We start from the raw sequence: 17,500 nt of genomic DNA, 5'->3' as shown, positions 1-17,500 counted from the left end.
ATGTTTTGTGTTTTAGATCCACTTCCAATAAGGTGGTTTGTTCCTCAGGTCGACTATAATTGACTGGCTGACTGTAATCTGTGGTGAAGCCAACCATATCTCTCCAGTCCAGTTCAGTCACGGTCCTTACTCCCAATCTATCAGCTACTGCCTCACTGAGCACTGTAGGTGTGTCTTGATGTATTCGGTTTTCACTCACCAGAAATTTGAGCAGAAATGTATCTTCCTTGACATGGATCCTTTGCTGCACCAAAAAAAGCCAATGCTGGAAGAGGTAGAAGGAGCGGGGCCCAAGTCAGACTCGGTCAATAAAGTAGACAAGATCAATGGCGAAGATCTCCTTCCAGAGACATCAGGGACTGTAACAGACTGTTTTACCGAATCATGGCTCTCTCTGGATATACTGTCCCTGTCCATTCAGCCGGCGGGGTTCTCCGTCCTTCGCAAGGTAAAATATAAAATAACTCTCTGGGAAAAAGAAACGCGGAGTGGGTTGTTTCGTGATTAACAACTCATGGTTATAGTATGGTATTAACTGACCCTGTATATAGTATGGTATTAACTGACCCTGTATATAGTATGGTATTAACTGACCCTGTATATAGTATGGTATTAACTGACCCTGTATATAGTATGGTATTTACTGACCCTGTATATAGTATGGTATTAACTGACCCTGTATATAGTATGGTATTAACTGACCCTGTATATAGTATGGTATTAACTGACCCTGTATATAGTATGGTATTACCTGACCCTGTATATAGTATGGTATTAACTGACCCTGTATATAGTATGGTATTACCTGACCCTGTATATAGTATGGTATTAACTGACCCTGTATATAGTATGGTATTAACTGACCCTGTATATAGTATGGTATTACCTGACCCTGTATATAGTATGGTATTAACTGACCCTGTATATAGTATGGTATTTACTGACCCTGTATATAGTATGGTATTTACTGACCCTGTATATAGTATGGTATTAACTGACCCTGTATATAGTATGGTACTAACTGACCCTGTATATAGTATGGTATTAACTGACCCTGTATATAGTATGGTATTAACTGACCCTGTATATAGTATGGTATTTACTGACCCTGTATATAGTATGGTATTAACTGACCCTGTATATAGTATGGTATTAACTGACCCTGTATATAGTATGGTATTACCTGACCCTGTATATAGTATGGTACTAACTGACCCTGTATATAGTATGGTACTAACTGACCCTGTATATAGTATGGTATTTACTGACCCTGTATATAGTATGGTATTAACTGACCCTGTATATAGTATGGTATTAACTGACCCTGTATATAGTATGGTATTAACTGACCCTGTATATAGTATGGTACTAACTGACCCTGTATATAGTATGGTATTAACTGACCCAGTATATAGTATGGTATTAACTGACCCTGTATATAGTATGGTATTAACTGACCCTGTATATAGTATGGTATTAACTGACCCTGTATATAGTATGGTATTAACTGACCCTGTATATAGTATGGTATTAACTGACCCTGTATATAGTATGGTATTAACTGACCCTGTATATAGTATGGTATTAACTGACCCTGTATATAGTATGGTATTAACTGACCCTGTATATAGTATGGTATTAGTATGGTATTACCTGACCCAGTATATAGTATGGTATTAACTGACCCTGTATATAGTATGGTATTAACTGACCCTGTATATAGTATGTTATTAACTGACCCTGTATATAGTATGGTATTAACTGACCCTGTATATAGTATGGTACTAACTGACCCTGTATATAGTATGGTACTAACTGACCCTGTATTTAGTATGGTATTAACTGACCCTGTATATAGTATGGTATTAACTGACCCTGTATATAGTATGGTATTAACTGACCCTGTATATAGTATGGTATTTACTGACCCTGTATATAGTATGGTATTAACTGACCCTGTATATAGTATGGTACTAACTGACCCTGTATATAGTATGGTACTAACTGACCCTGTATATAGTATGGTATTAACTGACCCTGTATATAGTATGGTATTTACTGACCCTGTATATAGTATGGTATTAACTGACCCTGTATATAGTATGGTACTAACTGACCCTGTATATAGTATGGTACTAACTGACCCTGTATATAGTATGGTACTAACTGACCCTGTATATAGTATGGTACTAACTGACCCTGTATATAGTATGGTATTAACTGACCCTGTATATAGTATGGTATTAACTGACCCTGTATATAGTATGGTATTAACTGACCCTGTATATAGTATGGTATTAACTGACCCTGTATATAGTATGGTATTAACTGACCCTGTATATAGTATGGTATTAACTGACCCTGTATATAGTATGGTATTAACTGACCCTGTATATAGTATGGTATTTACTGACCCTGTATATAGTATGGTATTAACTGACCCTGTATATAGTATGGTACTAACTGACCCTGTATATAGTATGGTACTAACTGACCCTGTATATAGTATGGTACTAACTGACCCTGTATATAGTATGGTATTAACTGACCCAGTATATAGTATGGTATTAACTGACCCTGTATATAGTATGGTATTAACTGACCCTGTATATAGTATGGTATTAACTGACCCTGTATATAGTATGGTATTAACTGACCCTGTATATAGTATGGTATTAACTGACCCTGTATATAGTATGGTATTAACTGACCCTGTATATAGTATGGTATTAACTGACCCTGTATAGTACTGACTGACCCTGTATATAGTATGGTATTAACTGACCCTGTATATAGTATGGTATTAACTGACCCTGTATATAGTATGGTATTAACTGACCCTGTATATAGTATGGTATTAACTGACCCTGTATATAGTATGGTATTAACTGACCCTGTATATAGTATGGTATTAACTGACCCTGTATATAGTATGGTACTAACTGACCCTGTATATAGTATGGTACTAACTGACCCTGTATTTAGTATGGTATTAACTGACCCTGTATATAGTATGGTATTAACTGACCCTGTATATAGTATGGTATTAACTGACCCTGTATATAGTATGGTATTTACTGACCCTGTATATAGTATGGTATTTACTGACCCTGTATATAGTATGGTATTAACTGACCCTGTATATAGTATGGTATTAACTGACCCTGTATATAGTATGGTACTAACTGACCCTGTATATAGTATGGTATTAACTGACCCTGTATATAGTATGGTATTAACTGACCCTGTATATAGTATGGTATTAACTGACCCTGTATATAGTATGGTATTAACTGACCCTGTATATAGTATGGTATTAACTGACCCTGTATATAGTATGGTATTAACTGACCCTGTATATAGTATGGTATTAACTGACCCTGTATATAGTATGGTATTAACTGACCCTGTATATAGTATGGTATTAACTGACCCTGTATATAGTATGGTATTAACTGACCCTGTATATAGTATGGTATTAACTGACCCTGTATATAGTATGGTATTAACTGACCCTGTATATAGTATGGTACTAACTGACCCTGTATATAGTATGGTACTAACTGACCCTGTATTTAGTATGGTATTAACTGACCCTGTATATAGTATGGTATTAACTGACCCTGTATATAGTATGGTATTAACTGACCCTGTATATAGTATGGTATTTACCCTGACCCTGTGATATAGTATGGTATTTACTGACCCTGTATATAGTATGGTACTAACTGACCCTGTATATAGTATGGTACTAACTGACCCTGTATATAGTATGGTATTAACTGACCCTATAGTATATAACTGACCCTGTATATAGTATGGTATTAACTGACCCTGTATATAGTATGGTATTAACTGACCCTGTATATAGTATGGTACTAACTGACCCTGTATATAGTATGGTACTAACTGACCCTGTATATAGTATGGTACTAACTGACCCTGTATATAGTATGGTACTAACTGACCCTGTATATAGTATGGTATTAACTGACCCTGTATATAGTATGGTATTAACTGACCCTGTATATAGTATGGTATTAACTGACCCTGTATATAGTATGGTATTAACTGACCCTGTATATATGTATGACCCTGTATATAGTATGGTACTAACTGACCCTGTATATAGTATGGTACTAACTGACCCTGTATATAGTATGGTACTAACTGACCCTGTATATAGTATGGTATTAACTGACCCTGTATATAGTATGGTATTTACTGACCCTGTATATAGTATGGTATTAACTGACCCTGTATATAGTATGGTACTAACTGACCCTGTATATAGTATGGTACTAACTGACCCTGTATATAGTATATAACTGTATATAGGTACTAACTGACCCTGTATATAGTATGGTATTAACTGACCCTGTATATAGTATGGTATTAACTGACCCTGTATATAGTATGGTATTAACTGACCCTGTATATAGTATGGTATTAACTGACCCTGTATATAGTATGGTATTAACTGACCCTGTATATAGTATGGTATTAACTGACCCTGTATATAGTATGGTATTAACTGACCCTGTATATAGTATGGTATTAACTGACCCTGTATATAGTATGGTATTAACTGACCCTGTATATAGTATGGTATTAACTGACCCTATATAGTATGGTACTAACTGACCCTGTATATAGTATGGTACTAACTGACCCTGTATATAGTATGACCCTGTATATAGTATGGTACTGACCCAGTATATAGTATGGTATTAACTGACCCTGTATATAGTATGGTATTAACTGACCCTGTATATAGTATGGTATTAACTGACCCTGTATATAGTATGGTATTAACTGACCCTGTATATAGTATGGTATTAACTGACCCTGTATATAGTATGGTATTAACTGACCCTGTATATAGTATGGTATTAACTGACCCTGTATATAGTATGGTATTAACTGACCCTGTATATAGTATGGTATTAACTGACCCTGTATATAGTATGGTATTACCTGACCCAGTATATAGTATGGTATTAACTGACCCTGTATATAGTATGGTATTAACTGACCCTGTATATAGTATGTTATTAACTGACCCTGTATATAGTATGGTATTAACTGACCCTGTATATAGTATGGTACTAACTGACCCTGTATATAGTATGGTACTAACTGACCCTGTATTTAGTATGGTATTAACTGACCCTGTATATAGTATGGTATTAACTGACCCTGTATATAGTATGGTATTAACTGACCCTGTATATAGTATGGTATTTACTGACCCTGTATATAGTATGGTATTTACTGACCCTGTATAACTAGTATGGTATTAACTGACCCTGTATATAGTATGGTATTAACTGACCCTGTATATAGTATGGTATTAACTGACCCTGTATATAGTATGGTATTAACTGACCCTGTATATAGTATGGTATTAACTGACCCTGTATATAGTATGGTATTAACTGACCCTGTATATAGTATGGTATTAACTGACCCTGTATATAGTATGGTATTAACTGACCCTGTATATAGTATGGTATTAACTGACCCTGTATATAGTATGGTATTAACTGACCCTGTATATAGTATGGTATTAACTGACCCTGTATATAGTATGGTATTAACTGACCCTGTATATAGTATGGTACTAACTGACCCTGTATATAGTATGGTATTAACTGACCCTGTATATAGTATGGTACTAACTGACCCTGTATATAGTATGGTATTAACTGACCCTGTATATAGTATGGTATTAACTGACCCTGTATATAGTATGGTATTAACTGACCCTGTATATAGTATGGTATTAACTGACCCTGTATATAGTATGGTACTAACTGACCCTGTATATAGTATGGTACCCTTGACCCTGTATATAGTATGGTATTAACTGACCCTGTATATAGTATGGTATTAACTGACCCTGTATATAGTATGGTATTAACTGACCCTGTATATAGTATGGTATTAACTGACCCTGTATATAGTATGGTATTAACTGACCCTGTATATAGTATGGTATTTACTGACCCTGTATATAGTATGGTATTAACTGACCCTGTATATAGTATGGTATTAACTGACCCTGTATATAGTATGGTATATAGTATGTATGGTACTAACTGACCCTGTATATAGTATGGTACTAACTGACCCTGTATATAGTATGGTATTAACTGACCCTGTATATAGTATGGTATTAACTGACCCTGTATATAGTATAGTATGGTATTAACTGACCCTGTATATAGTATGGTATTAACTGACCCTTATGTATGCTTTAACTGAGCTCAGTTGGTAGAACATGGTATAGTTGTATAACTGAGTATGGTATTAACTGACCCTGTATGGTATTAACTGACCCTGTATATAGTACCACCCTGTATATAGTATGTATGCACATATGACTGTATATAGTATGGATAACTGACCCTGTATATAGTATGGTATATATTATTTAACTGACCCTTATTATTATTAACTGACCCTGTATATAGTATGGTATTAACTGACCCTGTATATAGTATGGTATTAACTGACCCTGTATATAGTATGGTATTAACTGACCCTGTATATAGTATGGTATTAACTGACCCTGTATATAGTATGGTATTAACTGACCCTGTATATAGTATGGTATTAACTGACCCTGTATATAGTATGGTATTACCTGACCCATATAGTATATAGTATGGTATTAACTGACCCTGTATATAGTATGGTATTAACTGACCCTGTATATAGTATGTTATTAACTGACCCTGTATATAGTATGGTATTAACTGACCCTGTATATAGTATGGTACTAACTGACCCTGTATATAGTATGGTACTAACTGACCCTGTATTTACTAACTGGTATTAATGGTATTAACTGACCCTGTATATAGTATGGTATTAACTGACCCTGTATATAGTATGGTATTAACTGACCCTGTATATAGTATGGTATTTACTGACCCTGTATATAGTATGGTATTTACTGACCCTGTATATAGTATGGTATTAACTGACCCTGTATATAGTATGGTATTAACTGACCCTGTATATAGTATGGTACTAACTGACCCTGTATATAGTATGGTATTTACTGACCCTGTATATAGTATGGTATTAACTGACCCTGTATATAGTATGGTATTAACTGACCCTGTATATAGTATGGTATTAACTGACCCTGTATATAGTATGGTATTAACTGACCCTGTATATAGTATGGTACTAACTGACCCTGTATATAGTATGGTATTTACTGACCCTGTATATAGTATGGTATTAACTGACCCTGTATATAGTATGGTACTAACTAACTGACCCTGTAGTATAGTATATAGTATGGTATTAACTGACCCTGTATATAGTATGGTATTAACTGACCCTGTATATAGTATGGTATTACTGACCCTGTATATAGTATGGTATTAACTGACCCTGTATATAGTATGGTATTACCTGACCCTGTATATAGTATGGTATTACCTGACCCTGTATATAGTATGGTATTACTGGTACCCCTGTATATAGTATGGTACTAACTGACCCTGTATATAGTATGGTACTAACTGACCCTGTATATAGTATTGTATTTACTGACCCTGTATATAGTATGGTATTAACTGACCCTGTATATAGTATGGTATTAACTGACCCTGTATATAGTATGGTATTAACTGACCCTGTATATAGTATGGTATTAACTGACCCTGTATATAGTATGGTATTAACTGACCCTGTATATAGTATGGTATTAACTGACCCTGTATATAGTATGGTATTAACTGACCCTGTATATAGTATGGTATTAACTGACCCTGTATATAGTATGGTATTAACTGACCCTGTATATAGTATGGTATTAACTGACCCTGTATATAGTATGGTATTAACTGACCCTGTATATAGTATGGTATTAACTGACCCTGTATATAGTATGGTACTAACTGACCCTGTATATAGTATGGTATTTACTGACCCTGTATATAGTATGGTATTACCTGACCCTGTATATAGTATGGTATTACCTGACCCTGTATATAGTATGGTACTAACTGACCCTGTATATAGTATGGTACTAACTGACCCTGTATATAGTATGGTATTAACTGACCCTGTATATAGTATGGTACTAACTGACCCTGTATATAGTATGGTACTAACTGACCCTGTATATAGTATGGTATTAACTGACCCTGTATATAGTATGGTATTACCTGACCCTGTATATAGTATGGTATTAACTGACCCTGTATATAGTATGGTATTAACTGACCCTGTATATAGTATGGTATTAACTGACCCTGTATATAGTATGGTATTAACTGACCCTGTATATAGTATGGTATTAACTGACCCTGTATATAGTATGGTACTAACTGACCCTGTATATAGTATGGTATTAACTGACCCTGTATATAGTATGGTATTAACTGACCCTGTATATAGTATGGTACTAACTGACCCTGTATATAGTATGGTACTGACCCTGTATATAGTATGGTACTAACTGACCCTGTATATAGTATGGTACTAACTGACCCTGTATATAGTATGGTATTAACTGACCCTGTATATAGTATGGTACTAACTGACCCTGTATATAGTATGGTATTAACTGACCCTGTATATAGTATGGTACTAACTGACCCTGTATATAGTATGGTATTAACTGTATATAGTATGGTATTAACTGACCCTGTATATAGTATGGTATTAACTGACCCTGTATATAGTATGGTACTAACTGACCCTGTATATAGTATGGTATTAACTGACCCTGTATATAGTATGGTACTAACTGACCCTGTATATAGTATGGTATTTACTGACCCTGTATATAGTATGGTATTACCTGACCCTGTATATAGTATGGTACTAACTGACCCTGTATATAGTATGGTACTAACTGACCCTGTATATAGTATGGTATTAACTGACCCTGTATATAGTATGGTACTAACTGACCCTGTATATAGTATGGTACTAACTGACCCTGTATATAGTATGGTATAACTGACCCTGTATATAGTATGGTACTAACTGACCCTGTATATAGTATGGTACTAACTGACCCTGTATATAGTATGGTATTAACTGACCCCTGTATATAGTATGGTACTAACTGACCCTGTATATAGTATGGTATTAACTGACCCTGTATATAGTATGGTATTAACTGACCCTGTATATAGTATGGTACTAACTGACCCTGTATATAGTATGGTATTTACTGACCCTGTATATAGTATGGTATTAACTGACCCTGTATATAGTATGGTATTTACTGACCCTGTATATAGTATGGTATTTACTGACCCTGTATATAGTATGGTATTAACTGACCCTGTATATAGTATGGTACTAACTGACCCTGTATATAGTATTAACTGACCCTGGTATGGTATTAACTGACCCTGTATATAGTATGGTATTAACTGACCCTGTATATAGTATGGTACCCTAACTGACCCTGTATATAGTATGGTATTGACCCTGTATATAGTATGGTATTAACTGACCCTGTATATAGTATGGTATTTACTGACCCTGTATATAGTATGGTATTAACTGACCCTGTATATAGTATGGTATTTACTGACCCTGTATATAGTATGGTATTTACTGACCCTGTATATAGTATGGTATTTACTGACCCTGTATATAGTATGGTATTAACTGACCCTGTATATAGTATGGTATTTACTGACCCTGTATATAGTATGGTATTAACTGACCCTGTATATAGTATGGTACTAACTGACCCTGTATATAGTATGGTATTTACTGACCCTGTATATAGTATGGTATTAACTGACCCTGTATATAGTATGGTATTAACTGACCCTGTATATAGTATGGTATTAACTGACCCTGTATATAGTATGGTATTACCTGACCCTGTATATAGTATGGTATTACCTGACCCTGTATATAGTATGGTACTAACTGACCCTGTATATAGTATGGTACTAACTGACCCTGTATATAGTATGGTATTAACTGACCCTGTATATAGTATGGTATTAACTGACCCTGTATATAGTATGGTACTAACTGACCCTGTATATAGTATGGTATTAACTGACTGACCCTGTATATAGTATGGTATTACCTGACCCTGTATATAGTATGGTACTAACTGACCCTGTATATAGTATGGTACTAACTGACCCTGTATATAGTATGGTATTAACTGACCCTGTATATAGTATGGTACTAACTGACCCTGTATATAGTATGGTATTAACTGTGTATAACTGACCCTGTATATAGTATGGTATTAACTGACCCTGTATATAGTATGGTATTAACTGACCCTGTATATAGTATGGTATTAACTGACCCTGTATATAGTATGGTATTAACTGACCCTGTATATAGTATGGTATTAACTGACCCTGTATATAGTATGGTATTAACTGACCCTGTATATAGTATGGTATTAACTGACCCTGTATATAGTATGGTATTAACTGACCCTGTATATAGTATGGTATTAACTGACCCTGTATATAGTATGGTACTAACTGACCCTGTATATAGTATGGTATTTACTGACCCTGTATATAGTATGGTATTTACTGACCCTGTATATAGTATGGTACTAACTGACCCTGTATATAGTATGGTACTAACTGACCCTGTATATAGTATGGTATTTACTGACCCTGTATATAGTATGGTATTAACTGACCCTGTATATAGTATGGTATTAACTGACCCTGTATATAGTATGGTATTAACTGACCCTGTATATAGTATGGTACTAACTGACCCTGTATATAGTATGGTATTTACTGACCCTGTATATAGTATGGTATTTACTGACCCTGTATATAGTATGGTATTAACTGACCCTGTATATAGTATGGTATTTACTGACCCTGTATATAGTATGGTATTTACTGACCCTGTATATAGTATGGTATTTACTGACCCTGTATATAGTATGGTATTAACTGACCCTGTATATAGTATGGTATTTACTGACCCTGTATATAGTATGGTATTAACTGACCCTGTATATAGTATGGTATTAACTGACCCTGTATATAGTATGGTATTAACTGACCCTGTATATAGTATATTAACTGACCCTGTATATAGTATGGTATTAACTGACCCTGTATATAGTATGGTATTAACTGACCCTGTATATAGTATGGTATTAACTGAACCTGTATATAGTATGGTACTAACTGACCCTGTATATAGTATGGTATTTACTGACCCTGTATATAGTATGGTATTTACTGACCCTGTATATAGTATGGTATTAACTGACCCTGTATATAGTATGGCATTTACTGACCCTGTATATTTAGTATGGTATTTACTGACCCTGTATATAGTATGGTATTTACTGACCCTGTATATAGTATGGTATGGTAACTGACCCTGTATATAGTATGGTATTAACTGACCCTGTATATAGTATGGTATTAACTGACCCTGTATATAGTATGGTATTAACTGACCCTGTATATAGTATGGTATTTACTGACCCTGTATATAGTATGGTATTAACTGACCCTGTATATAGTATGGTATTTACTGACCCTGTATATAGTATGGTATTAACTGACCCTGTATATAGTATGGTATTAACTGACCCTGTATATAGTATGGTATTTACTGACCCTGTATATAGTATGGTATTTACTGACCCTGTATATAGTATGGTATTAACTGACCCTGTATATAGTATGGTATTTACTGACCCTGTATATAGTATGGTATTTACTGACCCTGTATATAGTATGGTATTAACTGACCCTGTATATAGTATGGTATTAACTGACCCTGTATATAGTATGGTATTTACTGACCCTGTATATAGTATGGTATTAACTGACCCTGTATATAGTATGGTATTAACTGACCCTGTATATAGTATGGTATTTACTGACCCTGTATATAGTATGGTATTAACTGACCCTGTATATAGTATGGTATTTACTGACCCTGTATATAGTATGGTATTGTATATAGTATGACACTGTATATAGTATGGTATTAACTGACCCTGTATATAGTATGGTATTTACTGACCCTGTATATAGTATGGTATTTACTGACCCTGTATATAGTATGGTATTAACTGACCCTGTATATAGTATGGTATTAACTGACCCTGTATATAGTATGGTATTAACTGACCCTGTATATAGTATGGTATTTACTGACCCTGTATATAGTATGGTATTTACTGACCCTGTATATAGTATGGTATTAACTGACCCTGTATATAGTATGGTATTTACTGACCCTGTATATAGTATGGTATTAACTGACCCTGTATATAGTATGGTACTAACTGACCCTGTATATAGTATGTATGACCCTGTATATAGTATGGTATTAACTGACCCTGTATATAGTATGGTACTAACTGACCCTGTATATAGTATGGTACTAACTGACCCTGTATATAGTATGGTATTAACTGACCCTGTATATAGTATGGTATTAACTGACCCTGTATATAGTATGGTATTAACTGACCCTGTATATAGTATGGTATTAACTGACCCTGTATATAGTATGGTATTTACTGACCCTGTATATAGTATGGTATTTACTGACCCTGTATATAGTATGGTATTTACTGACCCTGTATATAGTATGGTATTGACCCTGTACTGACCCTGTATATAGTATGGTATTTACTGACCCTGTATATAGTATGGTATTTACTGACCCTGTATATAGTATGGTATTAACTGACCCTGTATATAGTATGGTATTTACTGACCCTGTATATAGTATGGTATTAACTGACCCTGTATATAGTATGGTACTGAACTGACCCTGTATATAGTATGGTATTTACTGACCCTGTATATAGTATGGTATTAACTGACCCTGTATATAGTATGGTATTAACTGACCCTGTATATAGTATGGTATTAACTGACCCTGTATATAGTATGGTATTACCTGACCCTGTATATAGTATGGTATTACCTGACCCTGTATATAGTATGGTACTAACTGACCCTGTATATAGTATGGTATTAACTGACCCTGTATATAGTATGGTATTAACTGACCCTGTATATAGTATGGTATTTACTAACTGACCCTGTATATAGTATGGTACTAACTGACCCTGTATATAGTATGGTATTTACTGACCCTGTATATAGTATGGTATTACCTGACCCTGTATATAGTATGGTACTAACTGACCCTGTATATAGTATGGTACTAACTGACCCTGTATATAGTATGGTATTAACTGACCCTGTATATAGTATGGTACTAACTGACCCTGTATATAGTATGGTACTAACTGACCCTGTATATAGTATGGTATTTACTGACCCTGTATATAGTATGGTACTAACTGACCCTGTATATAGTATGGTATTAACTGACCCTGTATATAGTATGGTACTAACTGACCCTGTATATAGTATGGTATTAACTGACCCTGTATATAGTATGGTATTAACTGACCCTGTATATAGTATGGTACTAACTGACCCTGTATATAATATGGTATTTACTGACCCTGTATATAGTATGGTATTTACTGACCCTGTATATAGTATGGTATTAACTGACCCTGTATATAGTATGGCATTTACTGACCCTGTATATAGTATGGTATTTACTGACCCTGTATATAGTATGGTATTAACTGACCCTGTATATAGTATGGTACTAACTGACCCTGTATATAGTATGGTATTAACTGACCCTGTATATAGTATGGTATTAACTGACCCTGTATATAGTATGGTACTAACTGACCCTGTATATAGTATGGTATTTACTGACCCTGTATATAGTATGGTATTTACTGACCCTGTATATAGTATGGTATTAACTGACCCTGTATATAGTATGGCATTTACTGACCCTGTATATAGTATGGTATTTACTGACCCTGTATATAGTATGGTATTTACTGACCCTGTATATAGTATGGTATTAACTGACCCTGTATATAGTATGGTATTTACTGACCCTGTATATAGTATGGTATTAACTGACCCTGTATATAGTATGGTACTAACTGACCCTGTATATAGTATGGTATTTACTGACCCTGTATATAGTATGGTATTAACTGACCCTGTATATAGTATGGTATATAGTAACTGACCCTGTATATAGTATGGTATTAACTGACCCTGTATATAGTATGGTATTACCTGACCCTGTATATAGTATGGTATTACCTGACCCTGTATATAGTATGGTACTAACTGACCCTGTATATAGTATGGTACTAACTGACCCTGTATATAGTATGGTATTAACTGACCCTGTATATGGTATGGTACTAACTGACCCTGTATATAGTATGGTACTAACTGACCCTGTATATAGTATGGTATTTACTGACCCTGTATATAGTATGGTATTACCTGACCCTGTATATAGTATGGTACTAACTGACCCTGTATATAGTATGGTACTAACTGACCCTGTATATAGTATGGTATTAACTGACCCTGTATATAGTATGGTACTAACTGACCCTGTATATAGTATGGTATTAACTGACCCTGTATATAGTATGGTATTAACTGACCCTGTATATAGTATGGTATACCCTGTATGGTATGGTATAACTGACCCTGTATATAGTATGGTATTAACTGACCCTGTATATAGTATGGTATTAACTGACCCTGTATATAGTATGGTATTAACTGACCCTGTATATAGTATGGTATTAACTGACCCTGTATATAGTATGGTATTAACTGACCCTGTATATAGTATGGTATTAACTGACCCTGTATATAGTATGGTATTAACTGACCCTGTATATAGTATGGTATTAACTGACCCTGTATATAGTATGGTACTAACTGACCCTGTATATAGTATGGTATTTACTGACCCTGTATATAGTATGGTATTACCTGACCCTGTATATAGTATGGTACTAACTGACCCTGTATATAGTATGGTACTAACTGACCCTGTATATAGTATGGTATTTACTGACCCTGTATATAACTGTATGGGTACTAACTGACCCTGTATATAGTATGGTATTAACTGACCCTGTATATAGTATGGTATTAACTGACCCTGTATATAGTATGGTATTAACTGACCCTGTATATAGTATGGTATTTACTGACCCTGTATATAGTATGGTATTTACTGACCCTGTATATAGTATGGTATTAACTGACCCTGTATATAGTATGGCATTTACTGACCCTGTATATAGTATGGTATTTACTGACCCTGTATATAGTATGGTATTTACTGACCCTGTATATAGTATGGTATTAACTGACCCTGTATATAGTATGGTATTTACTGACCCTGTATATAGTATGGTATTAACTGACCCTGTATATAGTATGGTATTAACTGACCCTGTATATAGTATGGTATTTACTGACCCTGTATATAGTATGGTATTAACTGACCCTGTATATAGTATGGTATTAACTGACCCTGTATATAGTATGGTATTAACTGACCCTGTATATAGTATGGTACTAACTGACCCTGTATATAGTATGGTATTTACTGACCCTGTATATAGTATGGTATTTACTGACCCTGTATATAGTATGGTATTAACTGACCCTGTATATAGTATGGCATTTACTGACCCTGTATATAGTATGGTATTTACTGACCCTGTATATAGTATGGTATTTACTGACCCTGTATATAGTATGGTACTAACTGACCCTGTATATAGTATGGTATTTACTGACCCTGTATATAGTATGGTATTAACTGACCCTGTATATAGTATGGTACTAACTGACCCTGTATATAGTATGGTATTTACTGACCCTGTATATAGTATGGTATTAACTGACCCTGTATATAGTATGGTATTTACTGACCCTGTATATAGTATGGTATTTACTGACCCTGTATATAGTATGGTATTAACTGACCCTGTATATAGTATGGTATTTACTGACCCTGTATATAGTATGGTATTTACTGACCCTGTATATAGTATGGTATTAACTGACCCTGTATATAGTATGGTATTTACTGACCCTGTATATAGTATGGTATTAACTGACCCTGTATATAGTATGGTATTAACTGACCCTGTATATAGTATGGTATTAACTGACCCTGTATATAGTATGGTATTAACTGACCCTGTATATAGTATGGTATTAACTGACCCTGTATATAGTATGGTATTAACTGACCCTGTATATAGTATGGTATTAACTGACCCTGTATATAGTATGGTATTAACTGACCCTGTATATAGTATAGTATTAACTTTCTCGTGTTCTTCTTCTTTCTCATTTCTGGTGTGTTTTTGTTCTGCATTGTTATTGATTACTGCGTTATTGGGTTTAGAGCAAGAAAGGCATTTCACTCAAAACTTGAAAGATCGTCAAGGACCTCCCTCAGCCACTCGAGCTACCAACTACCATCTACCATTTATCCCGCTACCAGCTACCAGCTACCAGCTACCAGCTACCAGCTACCAGCTACCAGCTACCAGCTACCATTTATCCCGCTACCATCTAGAAGCGGAGATCACAGAGGTCCATCAAAGCTGTGACGAGAGAGTTAAAAACAGCTTCTATCTCCAGGCCATCACTGTTAAACAGCCATCACTAGCCTTAGTCACTGTTACTACCCGGCTACCACCCGGTACTCTACCCTACACCTTAGAGACTGTTACTACTGGCTACCACCCGGTACTCTACCCTGCACCTTAGAGACAGCTGCCCTATGTACAAAGTCATTGAACACTGGTCACTCTAATAATGTTTACATACAAAACACACCATTACGTGTATATATATATATATATCTCATTCCTATTATGTTTATTTTTTTGGATTATATAATAGTTTAATAGTTTTTATTGCTAATGTAATGTTGGAGTTAGACACACAAGCATTTCCCTGCAGCTGCAATAACATCTGCACATCGGTGTACGCCGACCAATACACTGTCAATTTGATGTGATATTCACACTTGTTGTTTTCTTTCTCCTCTTGCTCTATGATGTGATCTATCCAGCCTATCACAGCGGCGCCAAGGGGAGGGTTGATCCTATTATTAAGTCTGGAGCCAGAGTTTCCCCAACTACCTTTCCCTCCCACTGTTGCGAGTGTGCCGAGCAGGTGCTGCTATAATTTGCAGAGTTAAATTATGCAGATAATACCCAGCCCAGGTAGCTCATTTAGATGGTCAGGCCATTAATCCTGGAGACGGAGAGAAGAGACGCAGAACCCCACACTGTTCCCTCCTTCTTATCCTCTCTCCTTACCTCCTTTTCTCCTTCCCTCCCTCTCTCCTTCCCTCACAGAACAGGCGCAGAACAGCAATACTCCGTGCCCCACGCTGCTCTGTGCTGTCAGCGTTGTCTGTCAAACACAGACTACTCTCTCCTCTATCCCTCTCTGCTCCCTCTGCCTGCCTATACCCACAATCCTTAGAGCAGCACAACTTGCTGCCTCAATATCTAAGAACAAAAGCCTTCTACAAATCATACCTGCACCTATAGATCTCTTGTTTACTTTGTTATTCAGAGCTGAGGTCCCTTACCAGG

The 17,500-nt window shown here is 35.4% G+C and overlaps 1 protein-coding gene across 1 annotated transcript in view; it reads left to right on the top strand.

Moving 5' to 3' along the window:
* Nucleotides 1-17,500, top strand: part of dcc (DCC netrin 1 receptor) — a 670,683-nt gene that overhangs the window by 637,787 nt on the left and 15,396 nt on the right. The gene's annotated exons all lie outside the window — the stretch shown is intronic.

This window comes from Oncorhynchus gorbuscha, linkage group LG16 (assembly GCF_021184085.1).
Source record: "Oncorhynchus gorbuscha isolate QuinsamMale2020 ecotype Even-year linkage group LG16, OgorEven_v1.0, whole genome shotgun sequence".
NCBI classification, from domain to species: Eukaryota; Metazoa; Chordata; class Actinopteri; order Salmoniformes; family Salmonidae; genus Oncorhynchus; species Oncorhynchus gorbuscha.
The sequence above is the reverse complement of the archived record's forward strand: the minus strand, read 5'-3'. Positions and strand labels throughout refer to the sequence as shown.